Source organism: Leptodactylus fuscus, chromosome 2, assembly GCF_031893055.1.
Source record: "Leptodactylus fuscus isolate aLepFus1 chromosome 2, aLepFus1.hap2, whole genome shotgun sequence".
In the NCBI taxonomy this organism is placed as follows: Eukaryota; Metazoa; Chordata; class Amphibia; order Anura; family Leptodactylidae; genus Leptodactylus; species Leptodactylus fuscus.
Window position 1 is genome coordinate 68,763,046 of NC_134266.1, and position 23,566 is coordinate 68,786,611.

At 42.2% G+C, this 23,566-nt stretch overlaps 1 protein-coding gene across 1 annotated transcript in view; it reads left to right on the top strand.

Annotated features, from left to right (window-relative positions):
- The first annotated feature begins 1,830 nt into the window (after nt 1-1,830).
- Nucleotides 1,831-23,566, top strand: part of ORAI2 (ORAI calcium release-activated calcium modulator 2) — a 35,321-nt gene continuing 13,585 nt past the window's right edge. Inside the window, exon 1 of the mRNA XM_075263958.1 lies at nt 1,831-2,164. The gene's annotated coding sequence lies outside the window, so the exon portion shown is untranslated. The remainder of the gene's footprint in view (nt 2,165-23,566) is intronic.

Below are 23,566 nucleotides of genomic sequence, written 5' to 3' on the forward strand. Positions count from 1 at the left end.
TTTTGGGTGCCCTGTCTCACTTGCAGAGGCCCTAGAGTATCAATTCAATGGAAACCCCCCAAAATTGACCCCATTTTGAAATCTATACTCCTCACAGAATATATCAAGGGGTATAGTGAGCATTTTGACATAACTGCCTTTTCACAGATTTTATTAACATTGGGACATAAAAATGAAAAATTTCTTTCTTTCCAGCAAACCATCAATTTGGCCCCAAATTTTTCATTTCCACAAGAGGATAAAGTAGAAAAAGCACCACAAAGTTTGTCACACAATTTCTCCTGAATGAAGGAATACTCCCCATGTAGTTGTAATCTGCTGTATGGGTACATGGTGGTATTGGAAAGAGCGCTATTTGGAGGGCAGATTTTACTGGAATACTTTTCAGGTGCAATGTTGCATTTTCAGACACTTAAAGTACCAATACAATGTAAGCCCCTCAAAGCGACCTGTTTTTAGAAAATACACCCCTCAAGGAATTTCACAAGGAGTATTATCATTTTCAGCCTAAAAATGCTTTCCAAAAATTGATGTACAATGTGAAAATTTAAAATTTTAAAGAAATATACCATTTTGGTGCCCAATACATTGTACCCATTTTGGGTCATCAGAGACATACACTCATAAAACTATTAAGTGAGCTATCCTGGGTGCAAAAAAGTTATATATGTGGGTGTAAACTGCTGCTTGGGTTCAGCGCTTTTTAGCTTTTGGAGTACAGATTTAAGGGGACATTATGTTGTTTTTTTCAGATCCCTGGAGGTGCCAGTACAATGGAATTCTCCAAGAAGTGACCCCATTTTGTAGGGGCAATTTTAGGGTCTCTGCAAATATGACATGTTGTCCAAAATCCAACAATCTAAATCTATGCTCCAAAAGCCACATAGTGCTCCTTCACTCGTGTGACCTGCTGTGTGCCCAAATGGCAATTTACACCCACATGTATGACACTGGTGTACCCAGGATAGTGTAGGTAATTCCATATGTGGGAATAAACGGCTGTTTGGGCACAGCCAGCCAGAGAAGGGAAGGAGTACTATATCTCTGGATCAGCGCCGCACCTCCCATGAGGCGACCTGAAGCGAGCGCTTCAGGTGGCGCTATGCCAGGGCCTCAGGGAGGGCGGCATTTTTGGTTACCTAAGCCAGTCCAGGACAAGCTGTCCTGGACTGGCTTAGCACCGAGCGGTGGTTTGGGGAGGCCACTGTTATTGTTTTGGGGAGGCCAAAATTATTCCAAAATTTAGTACGGTGTATGTGTTTTATTTATTATTATATAAGGTTGGGGATTGTAACACCATGGTGCAAGGGTAATTTTTTTCCTAATTTCGTTCAGGTTTTTTTCATAGTTATGGTTTTTCGAAGGTGAAAATGGCTGCGGTTGGAAGTGGTTAATGATTAGTCACCACTAGTCGCTGAGAATAATATTAACTACCTATGTGACTTTTTAGTTAAACAGGACGTAAACAGTTAAAGTCATGGTGTGCAAGCTGACACTCTCTAGGCAGTGAATGATGATAATCTCCTTTCTTATGTTTTATACTCATTCTGACACGGTAAAGTGGCTGCATACATGCAAACAATATCTTGTTACAACTGCCAAATAGCAGAGCAGGGAGGTGACCTGACTAATGGTCCCAGACAATGGCGGCAGTCAGGTTACAGGTACAACCGAAGTGCACATGATGGATATTTCCAGGATAAAATGTAGCGTGCAAGCAGCGAGAACTCAGGAAACGTCAGCAATATTTTATTCGCAGTGGAATCCGGCTTACAATGTTCCTTTAACTCTTTCCTTCCCAGAGTGCACAGCTTAGAGGGAGCCCTGCTGTGAATACACAGATAGAAAACATGAAGACCACTCTGACTAATCAGAGCACAGGACACAAGGAGCAGTGAGGAAGACAGGACAGCAGCCAATCATCTGGCAGGTTACATGGGGGGCAGCACACGCTGTACATACAGCTGGAGGAGGAGATGTCTGTGTGTTACTGTCTGCTCACGTGATCTGCTGCATCAGTCCTGGGCATGGCTGGCATGTAGTGATGCTGCTGCTGCTGCTGCAGGGCCTGGACTGGAGAAGGGGAAGCAGCTGGGCATCCTGTCATCCCCCCTCCACTGACATACTGGCTGCATTAGGCTGATAAGTAATAGGGGTGTGACTGGTAAGTGCGTCCGCTTCTACCTATTCTCATATACAAGACTTGTAGTATTGGTTATTATACTAGTAGAATAAACAGGAAGCAATTATAGTAAGTGGCAATGGATGTAGATTCCTGATAGCCCAGAAAACAACATAGGATTCAGCGACGGTGCTCATTGTATATATATAAATAAATCTACGTACACACAAATCTATATACATACATACATATATATATATATATATATATATATATATATATATATATATGTAAGTCTGTCTGTCTGTGTATGCAGATGTAGCGTTCCCTAACTTGATAAATTACAACAAAAGCTAGTGAGAAATTTAAGTTAAACTTCGCCGCAACTGTTTAATGCGTTATTTGTCAAACTAAGCTTTGCTACACATATGTATATATATATATATATATATATATATATATATATATATATATATATATACACACACATATGTTTATCTATCATATAAAACTTCAGCAGAGCACGACATCAATTTCATGTCTTAATCTATCACACTTTTTTGGGCTGAGTTTAGATATGGCAGAATAAAGCGCTATAAATATATACCTTTATACCTTTTATCCCTGTTGAAGTTAATCCCGGTCTTGCAAAACAAAATAACAAAGTGTGTGCTGTTTGCGTACACCTAATTGTACAGTACATACAGTCATAGGACATATCAGATAGTTCAGGTGAGTTGTGAGTCAGTGTTTATGGCTGGGTGTGTTTTGTATTGTAAATATATGATGGTTTATATAACTCCTGGATATAATAGGATATAAAGGTTCCCTGTGAACTTTCCATACAGTGTCCCAGGATCAGTCGCGGACTGCGCTGCTTGTGTACATTCCCAGGCATATGTGATACGTTATGGTGGATGTATATACACCATGTTTATAGTCTACCGCCTTTAAATGGATAGGGTGTGATTTCAATGTTTATGGACCAAAGTCTAATGTGTGTAATGTTTAGTGCTCAGTATAAATTGGGTAGTCCTGTAGTCTTTAACCACTTCAGGACCAGGTAATTTTCTCTGGTTCAGGACCAGATATGTTTTTGTATTTTTTGAACATATGGTTTGAGGACTATCAAATTTTCCTTTGAGTTATTGAAATAATATTTTCATGATAAATATGGCTTTATTTTTATGTTTTATATTTGCATTTTGTTTAAAATTTTAATAGTCATGTAAGTGTTCGACAAAAAAGAGGCAATGTGTCAGTGTTTCACATTTTTCGTGTTTTTCTTTTTAATAGCACCAAGTACTATTTTATTGCATCACTTAGATAGATTCTCTATATGTAATACAGAGTGGCAATCAGGAAACCATTGCACTACGGAGCATGTAATACTGTTTGGGGGCCACTAAGTGAGTATAACCTTTTTTTTTTTTTTTTTTTAGCCTAGTTGTGGGTATTTTAATAGTACAAGGGGTTGTTTGGAGGGGGAAATTATAACTATATGGGAGGGGGCATTATGAACATAAGGGGGGGACATTTATATAAGAGATATTAGGGGGTATTATGAATACAAGGGGGAAGTTATCTATATTAGGAGGCATTATAAACATAAGGGGGTGATCATTGATATAAGGGGTCATTAGGGGTGCAGTATTTATGTCAGGGGGAATTAGGGGCATACTATATACTATGAGTGGGCTATTAATTTAATGAACGTGGCACTTGGGCTTTATTAATACAAAGGCCTCAGGTAGTGAGCTGCAACAAAATAGCGCTGCAGGAAAAACATGTGGCAGTAACGCATTGTGTTTTTTTCCCGCAGCGCTTTTCCCTTTCTGCTTCCATTACACCTATAGGGAAACCGCCGTTGTTTTCGTAGGTATCATTGATTTTCAAAACCCCAATGGTTTTGGAATTTGCAGTGTGTCCACTGCACATATTTTTCCACAATGTGTGGATGGGATTTGCTAAAATCCCATACACTTTGCAGCAATTGTAAAATGTCCAGTTTTCCCGTGGTGTTTTCGCCACATGAGGCCCCATCCCCACTTTGCAGTAAAATAATATACACACTGTAATTTCCAAAACAGTCTCGGTTTTGGAAATGACAGCATACCTATGAAAATGCCGGCGGTTTAGATGTAATTGAAGAAGAGGAAGATCTCCAAACTTTCTGTGCAGAAAATAAAGAGGAGTCTGGGGCAGATTTCTTTCTAACATTCCTCTTTACTTTCTGATGCCTGAACAGGTTGTATATACTTGTATGGAATAGACTGTATTATAGATCACTCAAGTAGGGCCGCCTCAGCAAAAAAACCCACTCAATTGTGGTTGTTTTTCTGCTGCAGTGCGCATGGGTTACTCCAAAAGGGGCCCACTGAGGCTCTGTCGCCCAAGGGCCCACACAACCCTGGAGCTGGCCCTGCTTTCAGGGATCATTTCTATAGGTTTTAACTGGCCATGTCAGGAACAGACATACTGAATCCTGCAATAGTAGAAGACACTCATTTTAGCTGCCCCCTACATCAGCTATTAGATGTGTGTACTGAAACGTGGACCTTCCACTGTTGACTTCAGTGGGCGCTGACCTGCAGTACCACTGCCTGGCCGCTATACAGAGCATGGAGCCAACTGCTTTGTGGAGTGTGTATAGTGTATAGCAGGTTGTGTATAGTATACACTGTGTACAGCGTCAGTAAAGGTTGCCCCACTAATCAGATATTTATGACCTATCCTAATAATAGGTCATGAAAACAAATTCCTGGAAAACCACTTTAATTCTGAATTCTCTAAAGAATTGTCTGTATTATAATAAAAACTTAAACTTCTTGCACTTCTTTTGAACTGACCTCAGTCCATCATAAGGCTATATGGTGATATAGATAAGGTTAGTAAAACTTTACAAGGTCCAGGTATTGTAGCCACACTGCCGACTGTCAGGGAGCCGGCGCTGCTGATCCTCCTGGATTTCTGGAGGAACTGAGTTCTGATCCTTTTTTTTTTTAATAACATTTTCAGCTATTTTTACATTTAAAATAAGATATATAACCCCTTTAGTGAAATCCTAGTCTGATAAAAAGCGAAAAACCAAACAGGTACACAATTCAGGACTGGCTGTCAGCCTTGATATCTATATACCCAGAGGCCAAGGAGGTGTCCATCACATTCCAGTGATCTCTGTAAATTGCAGAATAAGCAGTTCCTCACCTTCTGAGGCCCACTCTCAAGGGCTGCAATAAATTTTAATGCCCCATGTATCGAAGTGCAGCAAAAACAGTATGGAAACGCGTCGTATATTTTTCAACAGCATTTTTCATTGTGATTTCGCAAAGTTTGCGGACTTTCTGCCCCTATTATATCTATACGGAAAACACCAGCGTTTCCGGAGGTATAATTGACACGCTGCATATTTTTGTCTGCAGTGTGTGGATGGGAATATCTAGAATCCCATCCACTGTACAGTTACTGTGTGGTGTTTCCACTGATGCCAGAATGCTATGTTTTCGCTATGTGGAGTTTCACCCTTTACAGGTATTCTCGTCTGAAACATTTGTACCTTATAGGTCGGGGGGTCCAGTTATGCGACACCCATCTATTAAGAGAGGAGAATGAGCACCCCCTGCTTCCCCATTGTCAGCTCAGAGAGGAGCAGAGGAGAGTTAGCTCCATTGTACTTTGTGACATTTTGTTAGCTAGGATACTACAGTTTGCAATACAGCTATATATCATATTTCTTTAGTGTGCAGTATACTTTTTCAATATGAGTCGGTGGCAAAGAAATGTAAATAATGTACACCTCTCAGTCTCTCAGGGTCCATTCACACGGGGGAAAATGGTGAGGAATTTGGTGTGGAACTTCAGCACTGAAAAAAAAGCCTCCCATTGACTTCAATGGGTTCCTTTTTCTGCTATAGCATGCTAGTAGGAAAAGGAACCCATTGGGAGGCTTTTTTTTCAGCGCTGAAATTCCACACCATTTTCCTCCGAGTGATTGAACCCTTATAGATTGGCTCTTATAGGAGATCGTACTGATGGAGGGGTTTACTAAGCAATATTTAGTTCCTTTGCTCCTGTTTATATAATGCGCTTTATCTTCATATTTCTTGCTTTGGAATTAATACACAGTGTTATTTCAGTATGTTCTTTTGATCTGTATCTGATCATGAGATTGATAGGATTTCTTTTTTTTTTTTTTTTAATGTAGATTGTGAGCCCCACATAGAGCTCACAATGTACATTTTTCCCTATCAGTATGTCTTTTTTTGGAATATGGGATGGAAATCCATGCAAACACGGGGAGAACATACAAACTCCTTGCAGATGTTTTTTTTGCCCGTGGCGGGATTTGAACACCAGGACTCCAGCTCTGCAAGGCTGCAGTGCTAACCACTGAGCCACCGTGTGGCCCCGATAGGATAGGACTTCTGTGACTGAGTGTATACACCAACTTACAACATCTGCCCCTTAGCTGACCCCCCAAAAACATACTGGAAACCAGGATATGGTTAAGTGGGTTGGCCACAGCTTTATTAATTACAATTTTAACAAAACAAAGAAAACATTAGTTCCACATCCCTGAAGTGACATCATTCACAAGCTTGCTCCAATGCTACCCGCTGGTGGGCAGGGGGCCTGCATAATTAGACCTTCATTCCACGGGACGTAGAACACTCCTGGCATGCTGTGACAACAAAGAGAAAAAATAAACAACAGAGAAAGTATGAAATAAACCGAGAGGGCAAGGGTAGGCGGGTGTTCCTCTCATCCGCCATGATAGAGGGTAAGTGACCAGCACCCCGTGCCCCTTAAATTTATAAGTGAGCTACCTTTACAGCTGCTGACCACATCAAAACACGGGGCGGGGATAATATTCAAACCGTTGCAATAGTAACCTCATCACAACAGTCCTGGCCCTTTCCCTAAATGGTGCAAGGACTGCTAATAATAATGATAAAGTGATGGATCCTCATCATGTCAGATCTCTAGTCATCTGTCTATAACACAGATAGAAAGCACTGATACTAGGACTCCATGACTGTAAGGCCTTATTCACACATCCATATTTTACTTATGTATGCTGGCTCCATATATATTCATTTCAGTGTACTTATTCACATATCTGTTTTTGTTTTATCATGGACCAGTTAAAAAAAGAAATCAATGCCTGTCCTTGTTTTTTCACTGATGCAGATGAATCACACCAATGTAAATCTATGGGCCTGTAATAAAATAATCTGTATGTTACCAGGATTTCATGACTAGAGACATGTGTGTGAAAATCTGCATAATACACTCATATGAATACGGCCTGAATGCCATATATACTGAGTTTCCCCCTGACTTTCTGCCTACAGTTGTTATACTTTGTTTCTCAGGCTTTTATACGTTTTTGTGTTGATTTCAAAACAGGAAGTTGATATTATCAGTTGTGACCGTAAACTACTGATTCGGTATAACGTCACACATAGACGATGTGTACCGTCTTGTCTAATACACTTGGATTTTTAATTCTACGTTGATGTAAACTTACTGTTATTTCTTATTGTAAATGTCTAGAACAGTGACCGCAGACCAAACATTTGATGACCACTTGTTTTGTCGGCTGACGCCATCTTTTATGCTGAAATTAAAGTCATTGTTTTATGGTAATACGTTTTCCTGTCAGTAAAGACAATAATCACATTGTATAGGAATAACTGATCAGTCTAACCGTTGGTCGGTCACAGACAGCCATGGGGACTGCTGCTTATGAACCCATTTAAGGCCGTGGCCCAAAGGAACGTGAACAGCGGAGACGCTGTGGGAAAAATCGCGGCGTTGTACAGTGCAGGCAAAGTGGATGGGATTCATGCAAATCCCATCCCCACTTTGCGGAAAAGATCACAGCATGTCAATTATATCTACGGAACGCCTGCGGCTTTCCCGTAGATATAAGTTAAGAGAAAGTCCGCAGAGGAAAACTCTGTGAACTTTCTCTTAAAAGCGCTGCGGAAAGAACCGCAATGCGATCACACAGCGGTTCTTCCCGCAGCACGTTGTCACTGCGTTTACGGCCCGTGGAGCCTTAGCCTCAGGTTACATTTACACATGCAGGTTTTGTTGCAGTTTATGCTGCCACTGATACAAAAATGGAAGTATCTGTTAGGGCTGGGCAATTGATCGTAAAATAACTGATTTATTTGGGTTGGTTTTTACTGTATTTGCAGTTTTGTTCACTCTGAACTGAAACTAATATTTTTATACTCTGGGGATTCTCCAGACCCCAGAGAATAATGATTGGAGGCCCAAGAGACGTGAACAAATATAAAAAACAGTATCCCTCACCTCTCTGGGTCTCCGGCACGGCTCCCTATTCTCTTTGCAACTGTCAGTGGCCACTAAGGCCCAGAGCTTTCGTCTACACATCATAATACGTGCCACTGAGACCCAATCATAGGCCTCGGCAGTCCCTGTCATCTGTCAGAAGCGCCACAGACAACAGGGAATTGTCCCAGAGAACAAGAGAGGTGAGTAACACTTTTTCTGTCTGCTCATCTCCCCTGGGCCCCAACTCATTATACTCTGAGCTTTGAAGGGAATATAATGGCAGTTTTGGTTCAGCCGTGTTCAGTCTGAACAAAACTGCCGGTTGAACCTTGCGAGACGAATTTTATGAGGGTCACTCAACACGCAGTAAATGTAAAAGAGGTTGTGATTTATTAAGGGGGCCTGATCTACGATTAATTGCGATTAATTACGATTTAGGTCATAATCACCTAACCCTAGTGTCAGTCTTTTCTTTGTATTTATCTGGTTGTAAGATCTATGTCTAGCTTTGACTTAGAAAACAGCACCAAAAACTGCATTTGTGATTCCTGCCCAAACAATATATTGAGCTCTTATATACAATATTTGTGTATTCACGTACATTTAAAGGAATTGTATCATCGTAGCAACATCTCTCCCATTCATGGGATAGGGGATAAGTTGCTGATCGGTGGGGGTCTGAGCACTGACAAAAATGGGTCTGTTTCTCAGTGAAGTACTACACTTTGGCTGTCTTCAGGGTTCCCCTTGAAAACAATGGGCAGAAGCACACATGCCGGATCATCACTCGCACCTCAACCAATCTTCAACCTATCCCCTACCCATAAGTTGCCAAGTGAAAAAAACAGTCTCGGATTTGGAATATCAGGCTAATTCTATACATGATCTTAGATTTACACATTGCTTGAGATCACTTACTCTAGGTTTACACTTGCATTTCTGTTCTTCAGGTCCCCAAGTGGAAACCCAGTCCGCTTACAAACAGTTACCCATGGAAACCCACAGACCCCATAGACTGTAATCGGGTTTGCTGGGTTTGCGCCCAGTTTCTGACCGAAAAATGTGGAGAGGAAAGTCCTGCTTACATTTTTTCAAGTAGAGCGGGGAACAGAATCCCCAAGTGCTAAATGAGTGCAGATGTGAACCAAGCCTTAGGCAAAAATGCAGTGTTTTACATTACCTGCAAAGTGGATGCAATTCTGGCTAATCCCTTCTACACATTGCAGTCAAAAAATCTGCATTGGAAATATTGCAATAGGAAAGGCAAGAACACTTGCGTTTTTGTAAGTCACAGCATGTCAATTATGCCTATGTAAATGCTGGTGTTTTCCATATAGGAGCAATAGAGGCAGAAAGTCTGTTGAGTAAAACTCTGCGGACTTTCTGTGCAAAACGCTGCGGAAAAGGTGCGTTTCCGCCATGGTCTTTTCGGCAGCGTTTTTTTGCAGTGATTCGCTGCATGAGGAATTAGTCTTACAGTTTGGGGGCATTCACACGGAGTAACGCCGGCCATGTATCACAGCCGTACACGCCGGCGTTACGGCAGACTGCCGAACACTTCCCATTCACTTCAATGGGAGCGCTCGTAACAGCGGCGTTTACGAGCGCTCCCATTGAAGTGAATGGGAAGTGTTCGGCAGTCTGCCGTAACGCCGGCGTGTACGGCTGTGATACATGGCCGGCGTTACTCCGTGTGAATGCCCCCTTAAAGCTACTTTTCTACAAATTAGAGTTTCTGTGTTCTTGCCATGAAATGTCCTGGTGATCTCATTCATTCCTGATTTCGGGTACATTGCCAGTTACAATACTGGCTCCTTACACTGTCTGCCCTCTATCATGACTAATGGCATAGCCTGGTACTGATCATACAGCAGCATCCATCGAATGTAAGAGCGGTGTGGGTATGGATGAGCCTGGCATCTGAAAACATTGTATAACCAAACAATGCTGTATCTACAATAAGAAAAGGAAAAGGGCAGACATTATCAGTCAGCTGGCGTAGAGCGGCACCTCCACCGGACCTAATCTCCTGATCATAGGCTACGCTCTGCTGTATGTTTGCTCTTTATGTGATTTTAATGTCATGGGATTGAAGGCTGTTTGTGCCTTTCCTATTAATACAGAGTATACCCAGTCCATCTGGACGATCACTTACCCTGTCAGAGGAGGATCATTTATAAATAGCACTAGTTTGTTCAACTGATAAAAATGTTTTACTTGTTTAACCCTCTGCAGACCACACATCATTATAAACCATTGTTTAAGCCCTATTGTTATTACTAGGGTACAATATGATTTTGCTTGCAGTCTTCGCTTTCTTTTGTGTAGCTGGACATTTTCATTCAGATAAGTTTGCAGAAAGGTAAATGTCTTTTTATGTTCCTGGAGAGAACAGGTCATCCTGCTTTACAGTGCCATTGAACTGAATGTAAATGCTAAAAGAATTTATATCTAAAAGTTGCTAAGAAACTAATGGAGAAAGTGACAACCAACATGGTGGCAGATATTGGTGATGTAGAATAGAAAAGTGTTATCCTGTGCACATTAGATGAATTGCACCGCTGAGTTTGGTGTGGCTGACCATCTCACTTATATAGGGGGCCTCCCTCCTCTGTTGGAAGATGTTGAGGTAGAGATGAGTCAAACGTGTTGGATTTCAACACACCTGATCCTTATGTTCTACCACTGGAGAAGTCTGGGGTTAAGGCCCCACGTAGCAGAAATGCAGCTTTTTTTGTTGTTGTTGCGGTTTTTTGAGCCAAAGCCAGGAGTGGATTGAGGAAAATTCAGAAGCATAAATATTTTCTAGATGTTCCCCATTCCTTTTATAGCCATTCTTGGCATTGGCTCAAAAAACCGCAACAAAATCTGCAACAAAAAAGTTGTGTTTCTGCAACGTGGGGCCTCAGCCTGGCATTGACTTTCTTATCTGTCCCTACTAAGAATACATGCTTGCTTGGCCAAGCTGGGTGTGCATGTGGATGGGGGATTGAGAGAGATAACTGAGCTAATAAGTGTGACCACTAGCATGTGTATGGCCAGCCTCATACCTGGGCTGCATGGAGACTTTTTAGTAGCATTATTGATTTCTGTAATCTTAATCTGCGAGCAAAACTGTCCAGTGTGAAGATGTCTTAAAGAGGACCTTTCATGTCCTCAGGCACATGTGGTTTTAGATACCGCTAGAAAGCTTTAATGTTATATGCCCCAGGGAACAGATATAGGTGCAATTTCTGATAGCGCTTCACCGTCAGAAGGGCATTCCTGACAATCTAGCTGGGAACGCCCCTCCTGACAGTAGAATTCGTAGCGCCATACAGTCAGAGGAGGCGTTTCTTACGCCAAACGATGAGACTGAGCGGTGAGGAATGCCCCCCCAGTACTCATCTATGGACTGTCAGGAGGTGGGGCGTTCCTCACCCAGGTAATGTCCCGGATTCTGTGGCAGCTGCTACCCCAGTAGTTACGTCCCAAGTTATGGGAAATGTTACCTCTGATGCTGCTCCTACTACCTCCATAGATTGTAAGCTCTTGAGAGCCAGGACCTCAGCCCTATTGTGTGAAGTGACTGTTTCTTTGTAATGTATCTTTTTGTCTGTACTTGAACAATACAAATTGTACAGTGCTGCGGAATATGTTGGCGCTATATAAATAAAATGTATTATTGTTATTATTATGGGAAGTATGAAAACCATCAGATGTTTGGTGAATCTCTCTCCCAAGAGGCAGAATATAGCCAGACTGGGGTCATAGGCAGTGCAAGGACAACCATAGTCTATCCCCATTTACAGCAGAAGTATTCAGAGATAAGTACTTGAGTTTAGAAGGTGATGAACTGTACTATGGTCCATCCTTACCCCTAGGTAACAGCCCCTAGGTCCTGTTAGATGGGCTCCTGACTCTCCAATCTCCCGATATCTAGTTAGGAGAATGAAGACATAGCAGGTCTAGTAAAAAAGAAACACATTGGCTAAGGCCCCACATTGTGGAAATGGATCGGAAAAAAAACATAGCATTTTACAGTACCAACAAAGTGAATGAAATTTTTTATCTCATCTACACATTGCATTAAAAAAAACCTGTGGAAACGTCATGTTTTCAAAAAAACAAAACAAGCTGTGGAATTGCCAGATTTTTTTCTATGTACTTAACAGGGGAATAAAAAAAAAATGTAGAGAAAAACACAGCAAAAACTCAGCGAAAAATGCAGAAAAAAACATCACAACTCATTTTATTCTACTGTGGGGTTGTTTAGCTGCGTTTCACTACATGAAGCTTAAGCCTAAAATACACATCCAGGTCTGCCAAATGCTTTGTGTTTGTTTATTGGCAGCCAAGTAAAGCCATTCATGCAAATATGAAATGACTACATTGAGAATTTTTTCTGTGTTTATTGTTGTTGTTTCTCGTCGCAGTAATATATTACTTCCCCTTTGGGAAAGCTGTCCAAAAATGACATGCAACACCATAATAGTTTTCAAGTGTATGAGCAGCATAACAGCTGTTTAGTATGTATGTATATGCATAGAAATATTGTACATATAGTCAGGATCTGGGGTAGCTGGGTGATTTGCATAGACACAAACTCCAAGTTGTCAGTCCAAAATGTAGAGTTTTATTCACTCCCAGTCAGTACAGCCGCAAAGAAAAACACAAAATAAACACCTGCCCGTCTGGGCTCAAACTAAACAAAAGATGGCTGCCTCACTTATAATAAAAAACAGTTCAGGTAGTCAGGACCTTCTCAGGTAGTAACAACCTCCTAGGTGGCTCTCCAGCCAAGCTCTTACCCAGTATTCTAGCAGAGCAGACTTCTTATGCCTCACTAACAAGGGCAACCTGACACAGCTGCATTCCTGCAGGAGCGTCCACAAGGTGTGGACTGGAGGGTATGAGAATGACAAGTGCCACTACCAGCCTACCTGCCATTCCCCAGTGCACAGCACTAAACAAAGCTCAGCAAACCAAGCTGTGTTACTGAGAAGCAAACTTTCTGGATATCATCATTTTCATCATCATCATCATCATCATCATCATCTAAGCAATCTGGGTGAGATGTACACCCCCTCCAGCAGCTTACAATATATACAGTGTATATACCGTATATACTCGAGTATAAGCCGACTTTTTCAGCACATTTTTCATGCTGGTAAAGCTCTCCTCAGCTTATACACGAGTCAGGGTCCACAGAGCACAGAAAACTGGAAGTACCTGGAAGGGGGAGGTCCTTTAGTCCTACCGCTCTGTGATTGGCTTGTCATGAGGTCACGTGACTGTGATGTCATCAAAGGTCCTGTAGCCACTGGTATGTAACATCTGCAGATAAGGTTGAGTCTAAATCCTAGTAGCTCCGCCCACACCAGAGTCCGATCACATGGTCATGACGTCATCAGAGATCCTTTAGCACACTAGGATTTAGCATCTACCCTGCAGATGAGTGGCCAGGATTCATTGTGTCTTATGGAAGATGTCTGTTGTATGGAGGAGAGGAAGCTACAGTAAAGTGACACACACAGGGACCTTCCTTTAGTTACTCTGCCTATTAATGTCAGGCATTTGGGGTTATTAATTTAGTTTCAGTAACTCCATTTGCCTCACATTAATAGCAGTTAACCCCATAATTTCCCTCATATTAACCCCTGTGTGCCCCATTTAAGGTTTACTAATATGTGAGACACATGAGGGTACTAATGAAGGACCTTAATTATGAAGATACCTAATTATTACCTCCGTATGTCCCACATATCAGTAACTCTTATGTGAGGCACACAGGGGGTTAATGTGAGGGACATGATGGGGTTAACTGCTATTACTATGATCCCCATGGAGTTACTAAGCTGCAATGCACATGACCAGACTTTTTATCTGCAATGGTGGATTCCCCCCCCCCCTCGGCTTATACTCGAGTCAATAAGTTTTCCCAGTTTTTGTGGTAAAATTAGGGGCCTCGGCTTATATTCGGGTTGGCTTATACTCGAGTATATACAGTAGATAAATTGATAGATACAGTTGCTAAATTTGCAAAAAATCACAGTTCCATCACGTCTAGCATATAGTCCTACCATTCTCCATATTAGAGGTAAACATTCCTTGTAGACTGGGTGGGTCAGAGTTGGAAATCAAAATGTCTGACAAATGGGTTCAGATGTTTAAGAGGCGTGAGCGACTAAACTACTTAACACCAGGTATGAAATGTTAACCTTCTCTCCCCCTAGACTGAGGTTCCTGGTATGGTAAGCCCTTCACTACCCTAGACCACCAGGGTACATCTAGACCTATGTTAGTTTAATAGACTTTTTATGTAGGTGGTCTCTCCATTGGCTAGTATTGCAGCCTCTTATCATATAACCACTAGAGATGAGCGAACAGTGTTCTATCGAACACATGTTCGATCGGATATCAGGGTGTTCGCCATGTTCGAATCGAATCGAACACCACGTGGTAAAGTGCGCCAAAATTCGATTCCCCTCCCACCTTCCCTGGCGCCTTTTTTGCACCAATAACAGCGCAGGGGAGGTGGGACAGGAACTACGACACTGGGGGCATTGAAAAAAATTGGAAAAAGTCATTGGCTGCCGAAATCAGGTGACCTCCATTTTAGACGAATAGTGGATTTCAAATCCGGGTCATATGAGAATGTGAACTTTGTGACTATGAGACAGGGATAGCTGTACAGGCAGGGATAGCTAGGGATAACCTTTATTTAGGGGGGAATGTTATTAAAAATAACTTTTTGGGGCTCTATCGGGTGTGTAATTGTGATTTTTGTGAGATAAACTTTTTCCCATAGGGATGCATTGGCCAGCGCTGATTGGCCGAATTCCGTACTCTGGCCAATCAGTGCTGGCCAATGCATTCTATTAGCTTGGTGAAGCAGAGTGTGCACAAGGGTTCAAGCGCACCCTCGGCTCTGATGTAGCAGAGCCGAGGCTGCACAAGGGTTCAAGCGCACCCTCGGCTCTGATGTAGGAGAGCCGAGGGTGCACTTGAACCCTTGTGCACCCTCAGCTCTGCTACATCAGAGCCGAGGGTGCGCTTGAACCCTTGTGCACACTCTGCTTCATCAAGCTAATAGAATGCATTGGCCAGCGCTGATTGGCCAATGTATTCTATTAGCCTGATGAAGTAGAGCTGAATGTGTGTGCTAAGCACACACATTCAGCTCTACTTCATCGGGCTAATAGAATGCATTGGCCAGCGCTGATTGGCCAGAGTACGGAACTCGACCAATCAGCGCTGGCTCTGCTGGAGGAGGCGGAGTCTAAGATCGCTCCACACCAGTCTCCATTCAGGTCCGACCTTAGACTCCGCCTCCTCCGGCAGAGCCAGCGCTGATTGGCCGAAGGCTGGCCAATGCATTCCTATGCGAATGCAGAGACTTAGCAGTGCTGAGTCAGTTTTGCTCAACTACACATCTGATGCACACTCGGCACTGCTACATCAGATGTAGCAATCTGATGTAGCAGAGCCGAGGGTGCACTAGAACCCCTGTGCAAACTCAGTTCACGCTAATAGAATGCATTGGCCAGCGCTGATTGGCCAATGCATTCTATTAGCCCGATGAAGTAGAGCTGAATGTGTGTGCTAAGCACACACATTCAGCACTGCTTCATCACGCCAATACAATGCATTAGCCAGTGCTGATTGGCCAGAGTACGGAATTCGGCCAATCAGCGCTGGCTCTGCTGGAGGAGGCGGAGTCTAAGATCGCTCCACACCAGTCTCCATTCAGGTCCGACCTTAGACTCCGCCTCCTCCAGCAGAGCCAGCGCTGATTGGCCGAATTCCGTACTCTGGCCAATCAGCACTGGCTAATGCATTGTATTGGCTTGATGAAGCAGTGCTGAATGTGTGTGCTTAGCACACACATTCAGCTCTACTTCATCGGGCTAATAGAATGCATTGGCCAATCAGCGCTGGCCAATGCATTCTATTAGCGTGAACTGAGTTTGCACAGGGGTTCTAGTGCACCCTCGGCTCTGCTACATCAGATTGCTACATCTGATGTAGCAGTGCCGAGTGTGCATCAGATGTGTAGTTGAGCAAAACTGACTCAGCACTGCTAAGTCTGCATTCGCATAGGAATGCATTGGCCAGCCTTCGGCCAATCAGCGCTGGCTCTGCCGGAGGAGGCGGAGTCTAAGGTCGGACCTGAATGGAGACTGGTGTGGAGCGATCTTAGACTCCGCCTCCTCCAGCAGAGCCAGCGCTGATTGGCCGAATTCCGTACTCTGGCCAATCAGCACTGGCTAATGCATTGTATTGGCTTGATGAAGCAGTGCTGAATGTGTGTGCTTAGCACACACATTCAGCTCTACTTCATCGGGCTAATAGAATGCATTGGCCAGCGCTGATTGGCCGAATTCCGTACTCTGGCCAATCAGCACTGGCTAATGCATTGTATTGGCTTGATGAAGCAGTGCTGAATGTGTGTGCTTAGCACACACATTCAGCTCTACTTCATCGGGCTAATAGAATGCATTGGCCAATCAGCGCTGGCCAATGCATTCTATTAGCGTGAACTGAGTTTGCACAGGGGTTCTAGTGCACCCTCGGCTCTGCTACATCAGATTGCTACATCTGATGTAGCAGTGCCGAGTGTGCATCAGATGTGTAGTTGAGCAAAACTGACTCAGCACTGCTAAGTCTGCATTCGCATAGGAATGCATTGGCCAGCCTTCGGCCAATCAGCGCTGGCTCTGCCGGAGGAGGCGGAGTCTAAGGTCGGACCTGAATGGAGACTGGTGTGGAGCTATCTTAGACTCCGCCTCCTCCAGCAGAGCCAGCGCTGATTGGTCGAGTTCCGTACTCTGGCCAATCAGCACTGGCCAATGCATTTCTATGGGGAAAAGTTAGCTTGCGAAAATCGCAAACTGACAGGGATTTCCATGAAATAAAGTGACTTTTATGCCCCCAGACATGCTTCCCCTGCTGTCCCAGTGTCATTCCAGAGGTGTTGGCATCATTTCCTGGGGTGTCATAGTGGACTTGGTGACCCTCCAGACACGAATTTGGGTTTCCCCCTTAACGAGTTTATGTTCCCCATAGACTATAATGGGGTTCGAAACCCATTCGAACACTCGAACAGTGAGCGGCTGTTCGAATCGAATTTCGAACCTCGAACATTTTAGTGTTCGCTCATCTCTAATAACCACCAGTAGGAAGAGGTAGTGTTAAAGTAACAACCAGTTTTTTTTAGCATGAAGTCATTTTAAGACTAGACTTGTCTCCCGTTGGGTGAAGAAGTAAATATTTTTTCTTTCTCAGATTTTTTTAGTTTTAGTATACTCTAGTAAAAAGAGAGAAAAGCTGCATAGTTTTTTTTTTACATATCTATGATGATTTTAATATTCTTTTTATCAGACTAAGCAGATCATTTTATTTAATTTAGGATATCTTAAAGAAATACTCCGATAATTTTTTGTATGAGTCTGTTTGTAGATGAGCCTATGTGTGGTATAACGTTACCGATTCTTAGCTTTATTGTAAAGTTATATGCTTCCCTCCAAAGTACTGACCTTCTTTCTGATCCACTGTGGCTCATAGAAGGAGGTCAAACTAACAATGCAAGTCTATTAGAGCCTTGAACTGACTCCCATAGACTCTGATTGTGATTCTGATCTCCTATTTGTACAGGTAAGCTGGCAATGTTGACTTCAGGGAGGAATGCTGACGGCCTTGAGCCACCAGCATTTCAGAATGTTATTAAGGCCAGGTTCACATTAGCGTCGGGTTTGGGGTTCGCATTGGAGAACTGAAAGATGGAAACCCTCTCTTCTTTAAAAAGCAGTGCCCCTTGGAAACTGCAGGAAGGACTATAATGAGGTGCACTGGGTTTCCAACAATTTTATACTGAAAACAGCAGAGAGACGTTCTGCTTTCAGGACTTTTCTCTCTGCCGATTTAAGCGGAATCCTGGACAGAGACGAGCAAACACTAGTGTGAACCTAGCGTAATATGGTTAGAAATGAACTAGCAAAGAATGTTGGATCTAAAAATGACACCATGCTTAAAGATGAACATGCACTTAAAGTTTGATGTAAAAGTCCATGAAAATCAATAAGTTTCACATTTAGATAAATTATCTTTCCCTGTGTTGAATTCTCATGACTGGAATTTGACCATATTTTCTGTAAGGAATGCAGGATATCTGTAAGACGTGATTTTGCTTTTCACATTCATGTCAGTATATGAAACTAATGTTTTTAAAATCTGTATGTACACAACACTAAAGAAGATGATTCAAGAAAAGTTCTCAGTTTATCAGACCTGTTTGGTGCCACATTATCAAGTACACTTATTTGCTATTAGTAGACAATCATAGGAAAGTGCATGAGCTATGTATTTTACCTAAATATCAGGTTTAAAGGGGTTTTCCCACAAAAGACATTTATGGCCATATGGGATATGTTATAAATGTTTGATACCTCTGGGACCCACACCTATCTATAAAGTGAGTCCCTACAACCTCCGTGGCTACTTACTAGAGATGTGCGAACACTATTCGAAACAGCCGTTTCGAATAGCACGCTCCCATAGAAATGAATGGAAGCGGCCGGCACGCAGACTTTGCTGGCGGCCGGCTGCTTAACCCCCCGCGTGCCAGCTACGTCCATTCATTTCTATGGGAGCGTGCTATTCGAAACGGCTTTTTCGAATAGTGTTCACTCATCTCTACTACTTACGTGACATTGACCTAACTGTGGAGACTGTCAGTTACGGTCAGGCATTTCAGTGACAGCATACCTCTGAGCTACACTGTTTTCGTAACTCGTGACAGAAGTGAATGGGAGTTGCGCATACATAGAACAGTGAGCTACGTTATTTCTGTAAGTCCATTTCACTTTTATGGGAGTTATGGAGACTCCATATCTCAGAGAAATAATATTTCCATAAATCTCAGCCATAGCTGACGGTCTTCACAGCAAGGTCACAGTCAGGTAAGTAGCAGGACACAGAGGCTGGGGAGGTTCTTTATAAAGATAGATGCTAGACCTGCATTTATCAGAAATGTATGGCATATCATATGGTTAACTCTACTTAGGCTGGCCTTAGTTTGGATCCAAAAGGTGCAACAGCACTCTAAGCACCGAGAGCGTTACCACAAATACCTACTGTATATAAGAATACATGAAAGTGAGGTTCTTGGCTTTTACACTTATCTATCTGTAATGGTAAGCCCGTCTGCCACGACAAGACAACCTCTGTTAGATGGGTCCCTAAACTGAAATATCTCACCTCTCTTAGGGTTTTTAACTCCCATGAGTTAAAGGATAGTTCTCAGTTTAGTACATTTATTGAACCCTTTCCTATAATGCCCAACAAACATAGAGAAATACACATACAATGTTCAAATAAAATTAACCAGACTACAAAGGTGGTACAATCCCTATAACCTACCCTATGTGCTATCTGCAGGGTGTGGGATAAGATGCACAATGGCCCCCAGCCACAATCTGCACTTTATATTATTGTGTCTTCTTGTGCGTTAGGGGGGAGCCGGCAAAAGGTCCCGCTTATAACTGCTATGTATTAACTAGTAATAGACTAGCTTTTTACTTTTGTTTCCAAAAAACATAGCACATATTTTAGTAAAAACAAACATATCCCTTGTGCTAAATTAAGTTTATGGACTAAACCCTGGAAAGTAAACTTTGGGTTTTGAGACTTGGCTGCCAAGCTACTGTTTTTATACTGTTTTGTCAGCTACTTAAGCACTTGCTGCTATTTGTGTGCAGACTGTAGACCCTCATACCTAGTCATATTGCTAGAATTGTATTATCTGTAGCTTATTTTTTACAATATGTGAAGCCAAGGACAGATCTGCTTTACATTAATTTCTACATAAGCAGTTCCGTTCCTTGAGATGCTGACGGACCCCTTGACTATCTACGTATTATTTGCCTTGCTTTGGCTATTCATTCCATTTTAGTGAGTGTGTAGTTTCGCTCATATTGGCCATGTGGGCACTTTATGCTTGGGAGGAATTTGGCACATACTGGTAGTAAAGCTTTTACTGAGCTATTGAACTGAGCAAGAAGTAAAATAAATATTGTACAGTGTTTATTAGCCTGTCAAGCATTGTTATTATTCCGTTCTCAGGTTACCCCGTAATGTCCAATTACACCCAATGTTTCTAAAATAATGGCTAATTTACTATGTGTTAAGCATACAGTATAAAGGAACTTGCACGTTAAAGTGTCGTTCTGAGTGTTATACTGAATTATAGGGTTTGGCTTATCAGCTAAATGGAATCCTTCCAAAGTAGTCTGTGTCTAAATACTGTAAGGGCCTGGTGTTCTTTCCTGTGATGCTTCATGCTTCGCGTGAACAGGAAGAGCACAGAAGATAGGCTCACATTACACAACCGTCTTATGAAATGGGCAAACAATAGCAGCATAGAGGAGATTAGCACGCTAGTGTTGGTGTACAGGAGCATAGCTAGAACGGGTGCAAGAATGCAGCTTGGTGGCTGCACTTGAGAGGTCCCGCAAGCAGTGTCAGACTGGGGTGTCTAGGGCCCATCAGTGGAATTGTTTCTAGGGGCCCGCCATCAGGATCAATGCAGACCAGCGATACCGAGACAGGTCAGCTAAAGGTAATAACATGTCAGGAGCCATGCCGCTCACCCGCCATATGATGTGCACTACCTAATCCCACTGCTACACACTGTATGGTAAATGAACAGCGTGGCTCCTAAAATTGTTACCATTAACTGTAGCCACACTGTCCTGGAAACTGATCTGCAGAGGTGCAGGCTGTTGTATCATCGCAGATGGAATATTGATAGCCTATCCTAAGGACAGGCCATCAATATTAGAAAGATGGATAAATCCTTTAAGGATTTGTCCAGGAATTGGAGCAACTCATGTGGTGGGGGGAGATAAAATAAAAAATAAATAAATAAAAAGCTCATTCACCTGTTCCCAGTGCTCCGTTGTCCGCCACCAGTGTCCATTGAGTCTCGTACCAGCAGCTTCTTGCTGGGAGTCCTGCAACTCATGTGATCACTGAGACCAATTAGGTACAGGATTTCCAGAAATGCGGCCATGAGACATAACAGACACAGAGAGAGGATAACGGGATGCTGGGGACAGGTGAGAAGGCTTTTTTTTTTTTCTTTTTTTCTTTTTACATCTTCCTGGCGGCCGCCACAGTGATCGCTCTAGTTTGTGCACAACCTCAATAGGCTAAAGCCCAACATTGCAGAAACAGCGTTTTTGGCTATGGCAGAATAAAAATTGATGTGTTTTACAAAACAAGCAAAGCGAATGAAATGTAATCAAATTTACCTCATCCACACATTGCAGGAAAAAAAGATGTGGAAGATGCTGCAAATTCTAAAATGCATGCGCTTCTAAAAACATGGCGGGGGAATTGTAGCTGCGCAATTGTTCTGCAGCAAAAAAGCACTGCAGGAAAACTTCTGGCGGCAACGGATCAGTTTTTCCTGCAGCGCTTATTGAAGAAACTCCACAAAGGTTTCCTGTGAGGACTTTCTGCTTCCTTTTAGGGAAACCTCCGGTGTTTCTGTAGGTATAAGTGACATGATGCAATTTCCAAAACTGCAACAGTTTTGGAAATTGCAGCATTTACGCTGCATGTATTTTTCTGCAATGTGTGGATGGGATTGTACACACTATATACCTACACACTCATAGATATACATTAATATATACTCACACATATATACAGTATAATAGCATATATACATTTATGTATACTTATATGAATGTATTAATACTATATATATTACATATATGAAGAGCTCAACGGAAAAATGGCCTAAGTCCACAAATCAATATTGTGAGAAAAACGAAATTTAAAGTTTTAGCCTAAAGCAAACGGGCATTATTGTGGAATATATCTATCCAATGTAATCAGCTAATGAACACCGTTAATCCTAATCATAAATTGTATTATTTATTAAAAAAATTGCAGCTTCATGTATAAATATTATTTATTTAATATTATTAATTAATTACTACTATCATTAAACGATGAAGAAGAATAATTACCTGCCTCCCTTTTCGGCGCTAAATATGTGCAAAAGTTGATTTAGAGCCTTTTAAACAATAAGACAAAGTTTTTACACTAATATAAACAACAGACCGGAAGTCACGATTTCAATGAAAAAATGACCAACGAGAGTGAAGTAAGTAAGTTTGTATTGGACTTAGGCCATTATTCCATTGAATGTAAATTCTTCTGCATTGAAATATATGGACTTAGGTCATTAATCCTAGGTACCGTGTAAACCCAATGCATAGAACGAGGTACAAAGAAGCTTTCTAGGTAATAATTTGAAATATGACAAAATGTGGACTTAGGCCATTTTTCCGTTGAGCTCTTCATATACACTCACACATTATTATAGCATACTTTATATACTCACACATACCTGTATACAATCATACAGCACTCACACAGTATACAAGACACATAGTTTAACCCTTAAGTACTATCATGGTGTCTATCATAATAAGTGTATAGTAGTGGTGTATGATAGACACCATGATAGTACTTAAAGGGGCTCTATCAGCAAAATTATGTTGATAGGGTCCCACATATGCGTGAATAGCTATTCAGGCACCGCTAAAGTTATATTAAATTCCCCCCCGGTTTAAAATAAAACCAGAGAACATCACTGGAAGAGGAGGCGTGGCTGAAGATGACGTTGGACCCTGAATGCCCGCCCACCGTGCACAATACATAAGATTGACAAATTCTTTTTTAGGGTTTTATTTTAAATTTTGCTGATAGAGCCCCTTTAAGGGTTAAACAATTGTATACATATTAAATATTACATTTTAACAAAAAAAAGAAAAAATATACTCACATTTGTGAAGAAGAAAGTGCAGCATCGCAGCAGACTTGTCTCTGTCCACACAGGAGGGAGGAGGGAAGTCCGGGCTGCACAGAGAGTTGAAAATTGCAGTGATAGCTGCTGCTGAAGTTGCACAGTGTCCTCCCAATTGTATACTCTCCCTATATTAATAGGGAAAGTATATGACTGGCAGGAGGCCCCTGTGTGTGTGTCAGGGCTCCGGGCAACTGCCGGCAGCCGGCCATCTTTAGTCATTACAGTGTTGCCGGCAGCTTGTGGCCCCTGAGGTTACCGATCTGGCCCCTGCCACT